We start from the raw sequence: 16,483 nt of genomic DNA, 5'->3' as shown, positions 1-16,483 counted from the left end.
GCAGAAAAGCAGTTTGAGTCACAGGTACAAATACGCGCACACTTGATGCTGGCTTCTGTGCTTTGGTAAGATCATTTCAATAGCATTCCTGCTGAAAAGTAGTTTGAAATACAGGTGCAATTAGTCAAACACTTCCTGCTATGGTTCACAGAGAAGCCCTCCTCAATTAGTACAAGTCAGTAAGGAGGAGACAATTTTACTAACCATTAGCTGGCTGTTGGTTCTAGGCAGCTCTTCAGGTAAGAATGGTCTATTTATATTATAACCTCGTGAGTTTGATATCTGCCTTTTAAGTACCTGAACATATAACTCTTACACAAAAGAAGGGTCATTCTTTTGTGCAGCATTGATAAAGAAGAGGATTTTTGAAAGAAAGATAATAAAACTTCCGGAAGACACTGTGTTACCTTCATAATTAGGCTTTGGGCCATGTCTTCCAATCATTTTGCAGATAAAGTAGCATGACCCTTGTCAGACCAGGGATCAAGGTGTGTCCACTTTGAAAGCAGAGTCTGCTACTCTTCCAATGCACATCCTCTCAACAGCATACTGATTTCCTAAACAAGGCGCTTTAGTCCAGAATTTTCCTGAACCATATAATACAATATTTGTGATATACTCATCTTTGCCCTGGTATTCATAGATTGAACATGTGTAATTGGAAATATACTTTACACAAGGAAAATTAAATTATTTTATGTATTGTTATTATTTCCTCAGTATACAAAATAATAGGTTTATTATTATATTTTCATATATATTTGTCATTCTTTATTGTTATTACTTATTCCTCCATCTCTCCTACCTCATCTTGCTGCTTCCATTCCTCTTCTAAAATAGCCTTCATTTCTCATAGCTTGTCATATGACTATGTTTTTGTGTGTATGCATATATATGCATATATTTATATGTTATATGCTTATGCCTGCAACTAAATCTATATATAGGGGAAGAAAAGATCAAAAGAAGTTTAACTTAGAAATTTTTTTTTCAGTTTCATAAACTATTTACTCACAGCAAAGGCCCAGAGACTTATTTCTTTTTTCATACACCCACAGTACGGCCCTAGCGGCCACTGGTCTTGGTGTGCTGACCTCGGACACGAAGGCCCCAAAGGTGGCATAGACCCCTACTTGCTCTAATCTTCGTCACTCGCTCCAGGTCCTCACACAGCTTGTTGTCTACACCATTAGCCAGAACCTGGATGTATCTTTCCCCCTTCACATTTTTCTGTCTGTTCAAGAGCCAGTCTGGGATCTTATACTGCCTTAGATTCTGCATGTTGGTGATCACATGCTCCACCTCATCCTCTGTGAGTTCTCCATCCCTCTCGGTGAGGTCAGTGTCTGCTTTTCCACATCTTTAATAGCAGTGATGGCAAAGGCTATTTTCCACGGCTCATCGATGTTGGTATGCAGTATTCGCGAAATACTCAATAGAGACATGGCGACAGCACAACCAGCAGCGTGTAGGCCTCCTGTGGAACCCTAACTTAGAAATTTTAGCCCTAACAATGTTAAATGTTTTGACTCAAACATTTGTATATGTGTGCAACATAAGCTACATTCATACAATACTACATCGTTGAAATTTATAAGCTAGTGAGTTAGAAGTAAAGAGAGTAGCTGTATGGCTTTAACTGACCTTTAACTGTATGGCATTAACTATCAGGGAACTGACAGCCATTTGAATCTCCATTAGTTTCCCTAATGCTGGCCCTCTGCTAAGGAGCCTGTGTACATTACTGAGGGTACCACTAAGATCAAGGCTGGTAAAGTCATATTTACTGGAAGAGAACCTATGACCCCTACTTTACTTAATCACTGTACTCACTAACAACAATCAAATGTGTGCCTTCATACCTGCACATAGTGTCTTCATCATTCCGTATCAAAGAAACTACAGAAAACCATATTTAAAATGCAGAGTTGGAGATCCCAGTCCCGGTGTACACACCTACCAAACATTCTGACACGTAAAGCTCAGGGAACATTCCAGAAAAGACAGAACATGAGAAAAGGCTGTAAAAGCCAGAAGATCAGGGGGTTTTCTGTGAGATGGTATCTCCTAATAATGGCACAGCCATACCCATAAAGTTATAAAGTATTCTGATATCCTCCTTTTGAGCTAGTAAACTCCACATTAATTCCAGTGATGATAAAACTAGAAGGGGTCTGAAATCATGTTCAGTCCTTGGTTCCCAGGTAGGTCAGGGTATCTTTTGCAGTATAAAGAAAAAGTCACAGGTAGTGGAGGACATTTCCTGAGTAGGCTGCCACATGGTCATGGCAGAGTACAGTAGTTAGGGAGACATATGCAGTTCCTGAGAGTCTTTCCAAGGTATAAACTTGTGACAAGCAGAACACGACAATAATAAAACTGTGATTTCCAGGTAGGACAAAGTGTCTGATTGAGAAGATGCTATTAGCCATTGTTATGTGAGATGCTTGCCTTTGTGGTGCAATGGGAAATAAAGCAAGGTTTTGAACAGTAAAGGACTACAGGGCTTTTTATTCTGAACTATTTTCTTTTATTTTATGTTTTAATTTTTCCACCACTACAAAAAATGTAAGCATGAATTAAGATGAAAACAAGAAAAATACGAATAAAGATATCTAAAATCATGTTTTCTAAAGTATGATAATGATTTCAGATAATAAATTTAATTTTTAAAATTGTAATGATCAGTGAAGATTTTCCAGAATATCAAAAGTACAGTTTCTAGGGGTTGGAGAGATGGCTTGAAGGAGAAGAATATTCTTCCAGGAGGATGTGAGTTCTGTTCTTAGCACCTGCATTGGGTGCCTCACATCACTGTAACTCCAGCTCCAGGGGATACAGTGCCCCAACACAACTGCCACACACCCACGAATGCACACAAATGAAAATAAATATAAATGTAAAATTATAAAGATTCTATATAAAGGAAATGGTACCATGATGAATAAAATAGGAATGGACAAAAATAAGTTAAATATCACAATACATTAAAGTCTGATACAGGAAAACATTGTGTTATTTATACTACCAAGTGATTATAAATACATATTTAAATATAAATAACTTATATTTATAGTTAATCTTTTCTCTCTCTTTAAAGTATCTCTCATTATCTGTCACATTTTTCAATGGTGAGGATTTTTTTACCAAGTAGACTCATCATAAATTACATTGAAATCTTGGTAGGCCAAATACACCCTTTTCAATCATTTGACAGTTTTTAAAATAGTTTTTTAGTTTCATATGCATATAGTGTGTTTTGTCAAAGTACACCTCCAAAATCCTCTATTTCTCACAACCTCTTCTTCCCAACTTCATGTGCTCACTGTAAAACACACACAGAGGTCCCTACCTCAGCCTTTATACTTATGGGTATAGAGCCATAAGTGGAAACATAGATAACATATCAGTGACAGCAGGCCTTAAAAAAACTGGCTCAGCAACTGTCAATTGCCAATAGGCCCTTAGCGAACTGAGTTTCCAGAAGCCCCTCTCCTGTTCATTCTGGGAGTTTTGGGTAACTCAATCCTGTACAGGTTTGTGGGTGTGGTAAACCCTGTAAATTCTTGAGTACAATGGCCCTGCCGTGTCTGGAAAACTGTCTTAATGGATATTTTCCCTTACCTTGTGCTCTTACATATCATCTTTTTTCCTCCCAAAGCTGTTATTTATGTCTCTGTGTATGTATGCACATACACATGATCATGTATGTGTGACTATATGTGCCCTTGTGATTGCACATGTCACTGGAGGCTAGAAAACTGTGCCAAATCCCTTGGAGCTAGATTTGCAATTATCTAGTAGATAGCTGACATGGGTGTTGGAAGCTGTGCTTTCAACTGCTGAGCTAACTCTCTAGCTACTCCTTCATCCTACTAAACTATAATTTTCATAGAATATTCTAGCAGTAAAAACTATGTTTTAGTCTCAGTGTTAGGATTATTTTATGCAAATAAAATATAATACATGTGTATGTTAGGCATACAAACCACTGTTTTAGGTGCTACTTTGTTTTTATTTCAAAGAAAGCAGTCACATTATTCTTTTAAAATTTATTTTATTAATTTATTCAGATTACATCTGGATTGTTATCCTCCCAATTTTATCTTCCACTCCCTCCCTCTCTCTTTCACCCTTTTCTCCTCCCCTAAGTCTCTGACAGAAGGGGAACGTTTTCTCCACCATGTTGCCCTAGCCTATCAAGTCTCATCCTGGTAGCCTGCTTATACTTTTTCTGAGTACCACCAGGCCTACCCTACAAGGGGGAGTGGTCAAATATGGGGCAGCAGAGTTCATGTCAGAGTCAGTCCCTGCTCTCCTGCAATTGTGGAGAATGTACTGTCCACTGGCTAGATCTGAGTAGGGGTTCAAAGTTTAGTGCATGTATTGTTCTTGGTTTGTGCAGTAGCTTGAGCAGACTTCTCTGGGTTCAGATCCTCCCATCATGATGTTTTTTTTTTTTTTTTTCTGGGTTTCTCAGACCCTCTGGATCCTTCTATTTCCCCATTCTCCCATACTTCCCTCACCTAGAGTGCCAATAGGAAGTCACCATATCTATCCTGATCCCTTGGGAAGTGAAGATTTTCACTGGATATCCCGTTAAGGTCGACAATTAATAAATGAGGCTGTTGGAGGCTGAGAAGCTTCTGTGAGGAAGGAGACATTGTCAACAGCCTACAGACTGGGAAAAGATCTTCACCAACCCTACGTCTGACGAAGGTCTAATATCCAAAATATAAAAAGAACTCAATAAATTAAACACCACCAAACCAAATAACCCAATTGAGAAATGGGACTCAATACTAAACAGAGAATTCTCAAAAGAGGAATATTGAATGGCTGAGAAACACTTAAAGAAATGCTCAACATCTCATGTCATCAGAGAAATGCAAATCAAAACGACCTTGAGATTCCATCTTACGCCCATCAGAATGGCTAAGATAAAAAACAAAAGTGACATTACATGCTGGTAAGGATGTAGAGAAAGGGGAACACTCCTTCATTGCTGGTGGGAGTGCAAAGTTGCACAACCACTTTGGAATTCAATATGGGACTTTCTCACATTATTCTTAACAAAAACTTTCTTTTTAAAAAATTTTTATTAATTTATTCTTTTTACATCTCAATGGTTATCCCATCCCTTGTATCCTCCAATTCTTCTCTCCCTCCCATTTTCCCCTTATTCCCTCCCCTATGACTGTTCCTGAGGGGGATTTCCTCCCCCTGTATATGCTCATAGGGTATCAAGTCTCTTCTTGGTAACCTGGTTACCTTCCTTTGAGTGCCACCAGGTCTCCCCCTCCAGGGGACATGGTCCAAATATGAGACACCAGAGTACGTGTGAAAGTCATACCCCACTCTCCACTCAACTGTGGAGAATGTTCTGTCCATTGGCTAGATCTGGGTAGGGGTTTGAAGTTTACGGCCTGTATTGTCCTTGGATGGTGCCATAGTTTGAGTGGGACCCCTGGGCCCAAATCTGCCTATCATAATGTTCTACTTGTAGGTTTCTAGGACCCTCTGGATCTTTCTACTTTGCTATTTTCCCATGCTTCTCTCATCTAGAGTCCCAATAGGATGTCCTCCCCTCTGTCCCAGTTTCCTGGTAAGTGAAGGCTTTTATGGGACATGCCCCTTGGGCTAGTATGCAAATATAAGAGAGTATATACCATTTGAGTCTTTCTGCTTCTGGATTAACTCACTCATTATGATCATTTCTAGCTCAATCCATTTGTCTACAGATTTCAGGAATTCCTTGTCTTTTAATAGCTGAGTAGTATTCCATAGTGTATATGTACCACAGTTTCTTTATCCATTCTTCTACTGATGGACACTTAGGCTGTTTCCATGTTCTGGCTATTATGAATAAGGCTGCTATGAACATGGTTGAGCAAATTTTCTTATTGTGTGCTGGAACATCTTCTGGGTATATTCCAAGAAGTGGAATAGCTGGGTCTTGAGGAAGCCTGATTCCTAGTTTTCTGAGATAGCACCAGATAGCTTTCCAAAGTGGTTGTACTAGTTTGCATTCCCACCAGTAATGAAGAAGTGACCCTCAAAATCCCACTACAGAACTTCTACAGCTGATGAACACCTTCAGCACATTGGATGGATACAAAATTAACTAAAAAACATCTGTAGCCTTCCTATACACAAATGACAGGCTTGCAGAGGAAGAAATTAGGAAAACCACCCCCTTCACATTAGCCACAAGCAATATAAAATATTTAGGAGTTACTCTAACTAAGCAAGTGAAGGACTTGTTTGAAAAAATTTCAAAACTCTGAAGAAAGAGATTGAAGATGACATGAGAAGATGGAATGATCTTCCTTGCTCATGGATTGGGAGAAATAACATAGTAAAAATGGCCATTCTACCAAAAGCAATCTACAGATTCAATGCAATCCCTATCAAAATACCTACACAATTTTTTAAAGACATTGAAAGTTCAATTCTGAACTTTATATGGAAAAACAAGAAACCCAGAATAGCTAAAACAATCTTGTGCAATAAAAGATCCTCCGGAGGAATCTCCATACCTGATCTCAAACTGTACTATAAAGCAATAGTAATTAAAACAGCATGGTACTGGCACAGCAACAGACTGGTTGATCAGTGGAATCGAATCGCAGACCCAGATATGAATCCACACACATATGGTCACTTGATTTTTGACAAGGAAGCCAAATCTATTCAATAAAAAAAGAATAGCATCTTCAACAAATGGTGCTGGTCTAACTGGAGGTCTATGTGTAAAAAAATGCAACTGGACCCATATTTGTCACCTTGCACAAAACTCAAATCCAATTGGATGAAAGACCTCAACATCAAACCAGAGACACTAAGTCATTTAGAAGAAAAAGTGGGGAAGAGCCTGGAACAAAAACTTTCTTTATATATAGTTTGTATATTAACATTAAGTCAGATATAGGGTTGGTGAAGATCTTTTCCCAATCTGTAGGCTGTCTCTTTGTTCTGTTGACAGTATCCTTTGCCTTACAGAAGCTTTTCAGTTTTATGAGGTCTCATTTACTAATTGTTGACCTTAGAGCCTGAGCTGTTGGGGGGTCAAAATCTCCTGTCCCAATGAGTTTGAGACTCTTCCCAACTTTTTCTTCTAACAGATTTAGTGTGTCATTTTTTTTGTTGTTGTTGTTGAGAGCTTTAATCAACTTGGACTTTAGTTTTGTAAAGGGTGATGAATACGGATCTATTTGCATTTTTCTTCATGTAGACATCCAGATAAACCAGCACCATTTGTTGAAGATGCTGTCTTTTTTCCATTGTAAGGTTTTAGAACTCAAAATATTAAATACCAACAAACCAAATAATCCAATTTTTAAATGGAGTATATAGCTAAACAGAGAATTCTCAACAGATGAACATCAAATATGTGAGATATATCTAAAGACATGCTCAAGGTTTTCAGTCATCAGGTAAAGGCAGATCAAATCACCCTGAGATTCCATCTCAGACCTATCAGAATGACTAAGATCAAACACTCATATGAGAGCACATGCTGGCCTAGTCAGGAAGAGGAGAAAGGAAAACCATCCTCCATTGCTGGTGGGAGTGAAAATTTGTATAGCGATTTTGGAAATCAATCTGGCACTTTTTCAGGAAATTGGGAATTGTGCTACCTTAAGACCAAGCTATTCTGCTCCTAGGCATTTAACCAAAAGATGCTCCACCATACAATAAGGACATTTGCCCACTTATGTTGATAGCAGCTTTATTCATAATAGCCAGAATCTGAAAACAACCTACATGTTCCTCAACTGTAGAATGGATAAAGAATTTGTGGTACACTTACCCAATGGAATACTACTCAGCTATTAAAAGCAAAGAAATCTTGAAATTTGCAGTCAAATGGATGGACTAGAACCAATCATCCTGAAGGAGGTAACCTAGACCCAAAAAGACATGAGCGGTATATACTCATTTATAAGTGGACTTTAGCCATAGTACAATGATAATACATAGACATAAAGAAGTTCAACAACAAGGAGTACCCTAGGTAGAATATTTAATTCTAATTCAGAAGAGCAAATAGAACAGGCACTGGAGGTGCCTGAAGAAACAGAACAAGTTGGGACCCTACCATTGTGGTTCTCTGAAAGGCTCCACTCGAAAGTTGCATTGAAACAAATGTTAAGTAAGACTCACAGCCAAACTTTGGGGCAGAGCACAGAGTGGCTTAGGGGAGAGTCAGGGGATAGAAGACCTGAAGGAGACAGGAGCTCCACAAGGAGAACAACAGCTCCAACAATTTGGGCCCCGGGAGGACCTACAGAGACTGATGGACCACCCAAGGACCGTGCATGGAGAGACACCCTGTTCAGATGTAGTCGATAGGCAGCACAGTGGCCATGTGACCTCCACAATATGGGGAATAGGTGCTGCCTTCGACATGGACCCTGTTGCTCACTCATTAATCACTTCCCCCTGGTAGGGGAGACATGACAGCCCACAGAGGAAGAGGATGCAGGCAGTCCTGATGAGACTTGATCGGCTTGTATTAGATGGTTAGGGAGGAGAGCTCTCCTTTCTGAAGCTTACGGGAAGGCAGAGGGGGACAGAGGGAGGAGTTTGGGACCAGGTGGAGATGAGGGAATGGGCTTACAATCAGGATACAAAATGAATAAATTAAAAATAAACTTAAAAAAATCTCATTTATTTTAAATTAACAGAATTACAACAGTAATATCAAAATGCATACACGTCTTATTTTCACAATTACTAAAAAATGTATATCTTGCCTATTTCCTATTTAACAAATTTCAAAAAAATAATAAAAATATGCAGTTCAAATTTAGCAATGAGAATTTTTATACTGATATGTTACAGTTACGAGGAACAAATTCTTTCTGCAAACACTATCCTAAAATGTACCCTCTTGCCTTTGCCCTTTCTTTTATTGCTTTCTTCTGTATTCAAGTTCAATAGCATGGTATGTTAAAAACCCTTCCATTGGGCTTTGTTACAACTCCCAAAGCCTTCCCTCAGCTACATATCTCCTTTAACAAGGCCAGAATTCCCAAGCCTTCCTAAACAGTGCCTTCAACTGGAACCAAGTGTTTAAATATGCTTGAGTCTATCAGGGACATCCTCATACACAACACTACAGCTTATGGTCAGCACATTTAATTAATAAGATTAATATGCCCATGCCCACCCATATCTTTTAACTTAATCATATTGTTACCTGTGCCTATATACAATAGCTGTTTCACAGTGGAGATTGGCATTAAAGAACACAAGTACCTTGTCTCCTGCCTTACAGGGTACTTTGAGTGGAGAGTGGGATATGACTTTCTCACGTACTATGGTGCCTCACATTTGACCATGTCCCCTGGAGGGGGAGACCTGGTGGCACTCAGAGGAAGGACAGCAGGTAGCCAAGAAGAGACTTGATACCCTATGAGCATATATAGGGGGAGGTAATCCCCCTCAGGAACAGTCATAGGGGAGGGGAATAATGGGAAAATGGGGGGGGGGAGGAATGGGAGGATACAAGGGATGGGATAAACATTGAGATGTAACAAGAATAAATTAATTAAAAAAAAAAGATAAAAAAAAAAAAAGAACACAAGTACCTTGCCTACTGCAGATGGCTTATGTAAAAGGCCTATTTGTCACAGCAAATCAACATTTATACGACATTATCAGAAAATATTCACAAGTCATTCAAACTTTAGCATTTCTCTCATGTCTTCTCAGCTGCTTGAAATGGCAATGTTAACTTACTTCCTTAATGGTTGTAAGAATCCTTAGTCTTCCTCTATTTTTGATGATCACAACTGTAGGACACCCTGTTTGAGTATTTAGCAGAATGCCCTTCTTGGAAATCTGTCTGATGCTTTTCTTACAGCTACACAGGAGTTATAGGATTTGGTGTAGGGGGACAAGGCCACAGTGATAAAGTGTCATTTCTATCACGGCCAACCAAGGGTGTACCCTTCAATATGACTTATCTCTACTGATGTTAACCTCGATTGTTTCCTTGAGTTATTGTTTACCAGTTTCCTTTTGTTCCAAATTCATTCTTTTGAGAGCAACTTTCCATACTATGGAAGAAAGTCAGCGTTTGATGTGGGGGCACTATCCTTTGAGTCCTGGGGCTTTAAACATTTTTACATGAATTGTACACAGATCTTATGGTCCGAAGATTTATACTCCTCCATTTGTTAATGTATTTGAGCATTTATAGTAAATATATTACAAGTATTTATTTTATACTTTGTGTGCCAAAAGAATATAAGATTGTTTATTTTGATGGTGATAATGATTCAATTTTGTCATTTGGAGCTCGGAATGTATTTTGTTTTGAGTGCAATCTTATTTTCTGATGTGGTATAGCCTAAGATGCTCTGAGCTCACTTTGCATATTTCATTCCCAAGTCCTATAATGAGCCATTTATACAGTCAGCCCTGGCTCTTTTAATGAAGAATAGTGTAAGAAACATATTTAGATGCAAGATGAGCTCATATTCCTGGAATCATTGTGTCTAGATCCGTGAGACAAAAATGCAGATGTTGTTGTATTAGTTACTTTTCTTTTTGCTGGAACCAAACACTTGTCAAGAAGTAATTAAGGAAGAAACATATTATCTTGATTACAGTGTAATGGTTTAGTCCTTTGTGACAACCTTGGCAGGGGTGCAAGGAAGTCAAATCGCTGGTCACATTGGATCTGTAGCCAGGAAGTAGAGTGACTAGGAAGTGGGGCCAGGCTACATAGACTCTGGACAGGTTCGGATTTTTTTTTTCTTCAGGTTTCGTCCCAAATGTTGGACATACTTCTAATTCAGAACTGGAGACAAAGTATTCAAACTCCTGAGCCTGTAGAGAATGTTTCACATTCAAAGATATGTGTGTGTATGTATGTATGTATGTATGTATGTATATTACAATATTCAAAGCATATATATGTATACACACGCACATATATCCCATGTACATAAACACATATATAAATATGTATAGTGATTAAGCTAAGTATTATTTTTACTTGGCTCTGAGTTAGTGTATTCCTATATGAATTGTTATAGACTGTACATTCTTTTTTTGGTAAACAGTCATTAAATATATACATAGCTCCTCCATGTTCACATTTATTTGCTTATGCTGTTCTTTATATATAAGTATTGTCAGAATTGTTAGCCCATAAAGCTCAGATAATTCATATTTTAACCTAGATAAAGTGGATCTTTTGGTTTCTAATAAAATATAATTTTTCTTTCCTAAATTAAGAAGTCAGATTTTTTATTACTCCAAACACAAAATAACTTTGCTTTATCTATTTCTAATGCATTGATTTTATACATTTTACTTATAACATATATTTACTAATTTTTAAAAAAATTTTTATTAATTTATTCTTGTTACATCTCAATGGTTATCCCATCCCTTGTATCCTCCCATTCTTCCCTCCCTCCCATTTTCCCCTTATTCCCTCCCCTATGACTGTTCCTGAGAGGGATTTCCTCCCCCTGTATATGCTCATAGGGTATCAAGTCTCTTCTTGGCTACCTGCTGTCCTTCCTCTGAGTGCCACCAGGTCTCCCCCTCCAGGGGACATGGTCAAATATGAGGCACCAGAGTACGTGAGAAAGTCATACCCCACTCTCCACTCAACTGTGGAGATTGTTCTGTCCATTGGCTAGATTGGGGTAGGGGTTTAAGTTTATGGCCTGTATTGTCCTTGGCTGGTGCCTTAGTTTGAGTGGGACCCCTGGGCCCAAATCTGCCTTTCATAATGTTCAATATCTATCTATCTATCTATTTGTAATATATTTACACATATTTTGCTTTTTGTAAACTTTGTGAAATTCAATATCTATCTAGTTACATTATAATACAATATTTCATAACCACTGTTCAATTCCTCTCTTATTTACATTCTTATTTTCTTTCTTTTTATTAATTTATTCTTGTTACATCTCAATGTTTATCCCATCCCTTGTATCCTCCCATTCCTCGCTCCCCCCCATTTTCCCATTATTCCCCTCCCCTATGACTGTTCCTGAGGGGGATTACCTCCCCCTGTATATTCTCAAGACCCAGCTATTCCACTCCTTGGAATATACCCAGAAGATGCTCCAGCACACAACAAGAAAATTTGCTCAACCATGTTCATAGCATCCTTATTCATAATAGCCAGAACATGGAAACAGCCTAAGTGACCCTCAGTAGAAGAGTGGATAAAGAAACTGTGGTACACATACACTATGGAATACTACTCAGCCATTAAAAACAAGGAATTCCTGAAATTTGTGGATAAATGGATTGAGCTAGAAGTGATCATAATGAGTGCGCTAACCCAGAAGCAGAAAGAATCAAATGGTATATACTCACTTATATCTGCATACTAGCCCAAGGGGCATGTCCCACGAAAGCCTTCACTGACCAGGAAACTGGGACAGAGGGGAGGGCATCTTATTTACATTCTTAATTCTAGTTCATTTTGTACAATAGCATGCTTACCATGGTAAGATTCTACTACTTTAAAATTCACTAAACATGTCAGCTTTATCACATGTTTTCTTCAAGAAAACAATGACTTTGTATTTGTGCTTAATTGTAAGGTCTGAATATAGTGTATTATATTTGCACATTGATACGTATGTATGCGTATGCACATTTGTATATGTATATTCATGTGCTTAAGAAAAAACTTGAGTATGCTACCACGCATGTGTGTCAGAGAACAACCTCAGCTGTCAGTCACTGTCTCCCACCTGTTTGAGATCAGGAGCATACATTTTTTTGTTCATTGTTGTGTATACACAGAGGGTTGTCACAACAGCTTCAACAGATCTTCATGTTCACTTCACAGAATTTTAGAGGAGTTCTGGGGTTTTATATATACTACTACACCTGGAATTCGCATGGGTTATGAGAATTTGAACTCAGGTCTGGTTCTTTGACAAACTCTTTATTGACTGAGCAATCTCATCAGTCCCTCATTTTGGTATTATATGTTATAAAGTTTGTATCTGGGTCCATTTGGACCCTATTGGAAATAACATATTTCAGCATGATTTGTTCAAAAGATTACCCATTCTCTATTGAGCCCTCTTCACCACTAATTAAAATAATAATAGAATCCAAAGACCTTATCTGTGGATTCTATACTTTGTTTCACTGTTATAGGTGTTTATTATTTTGTTCGTATGGCCCCATCTTAATCATGGTAGCCTCATTGTAACTTTGAAAATGGGGCCTACCAATCATACAAATTGATTTTAATGAGTATCCCTAATAATTTTATGTATTTTGTTTTAAAAATTATTTTGCTGAGGAATACTATATTCTAGGTGGAGAGAAGTTTTCTAAATTATCATAATATTTAAGGATTTAAAAAAATTTTAAATTATGCCAGCATAATTACAGGTGTCCACCAGGACCAGAGGCAATACATTTCACGGAGACCCGAGTTACATGTGATGGTGAGCAGCCGAGTCTGGGTGCCAAACTCTGAACTCCAAGTTCTCTGAAGCAGCAGTGTGCATACTTAATAACAGTGATCTTCAAACACATGAGAGAACACACACTGGAAGGAAATCCTGTGAATATATCCAATATCGTAATGACTTTGCACATCATGATAGTTTCCAAATACATTTTGAAAACTGACGTGGTCAATTCAGAAAAGTCTGAATAAGGTCACTACATTTAAGAATCATATTAAGATACTTGATTGTGTAGGTATGTCTCTCCTTGTATATAGGTCTTATAATTCATAAACAAATACCCTGTGTCTCAAAATAAAAATATTTATTATATTTGAAGTTGTGCATGGTAAGGATTGTGTTTGAACTATCATAAACAATATTGTGTTAAAAAGACCATGCTGACCTTGTATATTTAGTACTATGAATGAATTGCTTGATATTTGGTGTTGGACAGCTCACATGTTTACACTCAGTGCCTTATTTCCTCTGGCTGAATTACCTTATTAAAGTGACCCTTTACTTCTTAAGTAAAAAAAATTATATATTTGATAAAGAATTGGCATGCTCTTCTCTGCAGAAGACTATTTTTCCTGCTCTCAGCATTCCTTAGTTGCCTTAGTTCTTTAATAGGGAGGAGGACCATTGGCCTATCTGACACTCCATCATCATGACTGTTGGTGCCTTTGTTTAGCTCAGGTTTTGACCCTCAGGCAGTTTTGCTCTGGGACTCTATGGATGTAAGTCTGGCATTCCTAGGAGGCACATCTTAAATGGTCAACCCTGAAAATACATACAGATAAGTAACATTATACAGACTAAGCAGATTGCTTTTCTATACTTCACAATATACATACATACATACATACATACATACATACATACCTATACACACATGCACACACGCACACAAGCAATGAATAAAAGAAACCATAACTTTGAAAGAGTGCAAAGAAGGGTATATGAAATTGTTTGGGGTTATGAAAGGGAAGAGAAAAATAATATAATTATATTGTAATCTCAAAAATAAAACATGTAAGTTAAGGTTTATTTATTTTATTATATTTTATGTATTTATTTTGTGTGTATGTGTGCTATGCTTGCATATGTATATGTGCACCACATGGAAACAGTGAATGTGGGGATCAAAAGTGAAAGTTATATTCTCTGGAAGTGAAGATAAAGGCAGTTCTAAGCCACCATATAGATTCTGGGAAATGAAGCCAGAGTTTTGCCAGAGTTTTCTGCAAGAGCAGCAAGTCCTCTGAACCACTGAGCCATCTCCCCATCTCTGACATATAAACTTGAAAAATCAGTTTTTATATCTATGGAATAAACTTTTGCAACTGTAATTGTTTAATTTCAATGAGAAAGATTTGGAAAGAATGAAACTATGGTGTTTACTTGAGTGGCTTCTGCACAAAGTTTTGTTAGTAGATTCTATACATATTTGTTAGATTTTATGAATACGTAGTCTTGATATTATTAATTATGACCTTTTAATTTGAAACAACAGTTCCCCGTTGAATATATGAGAAAGAAATTGAATTTTTTGGTTGATTGTATGCCAACAAAATCACATTTTCTTATTAAATTAATTTTAATGTATGATTTTCAGTGTTTTTTATTTAAGATTTTTCTATGTAGATGATCAGGTAATTTGTGAACATACACACTGTATTTCTTCTTTTCCCAGCTTCATATTCAAATTACATTGCTCCATCTAGAACAGCCAGTATTATGCTCACAGAGAAGTGTTGGAATGTCCATTACTTGGTGCCAAATATCAGAGAGAATCATTTAGGTCTTCACAGCTATACAATATGAATATAAATTTGTTGGACATTCTAATCTCATTCTATGTGTGCTTTCATAGTTGATCTTCATTCTCAACTGGTCTGGGTTTAGAATGCTCATAGAAACATAAATCTATGTGTATATGAAGGGCTGTATGAGTTTCCAAATATATTTATCTGAGGAGGGAAGAACCACCCTGAATGTATACAGTGCAATGTATATGAGATGGCCTCTCAGAAGAATAAAAGAGAAAGTGAGTGGAGCCCTGCCGTTTAGTGTTACCTGCTTTATGATTACCGATATCATAAATTTAAGGTTTTCTTGGTTTTGCTTTTTTATTTTATTAGTTAGAATGGTTACTTGCTTATCGTTTTATTTTAATTCTATTGGAGAAATAGGATACTGAAAATGACACTTCCTCTTTAATGGTGATAATGATGCAAAAGGATGCTATTAAACAGTTAGGTCAAAACAATGTTTCAGAGTAGAAACCTCTTCGCTGCCATTTAGAACAAGAATGCCACTAGGAAATGATGCAGAGTTGTACTTCTTAAGTTGATAAAGACATAAGCAAGAGCAGGAATCAGCTACAGCTCAAATTCAGGTATTTTCATTCAGTTGGTAGCTTTGTTTGTAATTTAGAGTTACCTAATGAGTTTCCATGGAAAATAAAGTCATATGCTGAAAAAAAAAAAAAAAAAAACCACAGAAAACCAACGATAAGAACAAAAAAATCAAAAACAAAAAAGATTACAAAGTTATATGACCAGCTGCCTCACGTTCTTGCCACCAACCTGACACAATGGACTGTATTTTCATTCTGTGAACCTAAGGAAGCCCTTGACCCAATTCCAATTAGCTTTATTTTCAAAGCTTTTTAAAAAAAATGTTACTTCCTTACCTAATCTCTTGTAACTGTGATCTAAGTAATGCTTTTATGTAGAATTTAATTTGTGAGCACACTGAAGATTCTCTTAAATAGTCCATTATCCATGGAGAGAGGTTCCCTTTTTTCTTTTTCTTTTATTTTTAATTATTAAATACTTTAAATTTTTTTACATATATGTTTATATTATTATGCATATATACAATAAACTACCTACAGCAAGAAGAGCCATGAAACAATCAGAAATAATATTTATGTTACATTTTTAGTATTTTGTCTATTTGCATTTGGCAACCTTGAATAAAATATATTTCATATTTTGGTGAGTCTAAAATTCTGAATGTAA

General features: G+C 37.1%; 1 pseudogene; it reads right to left on the bottom strand.

Moving 5' to 3' along the window:
• Positions 1-1,032: 1,032 nt before the first annotated feature.
• Positions 1,033-1,445, bottom strand: LOC127196948 (40S ribosomal protein S18-like; annotated as a pseudogene).
• Between the last annotated feature and the right edge of the window lie 15,038 nt (positions 1,446-16,483).

The sequence above is a fragment of the Acomys russatus genome, chromosome 13 (assembly GCF_903995435.1).
Source record: "Acomys russatus chromosome 13, mAcoRus1.1, whole genome shotgun sequence".
NCBI lineage: Eukaryota > Metazoa > Chordata > Mammalia > Rodentia > Muridae > Acomys > Acomys russatus.
Note: the sequence above shows the minus strand (reverse complement) of the source record. Positions and strands in the feature narration are given on the sequence as shown.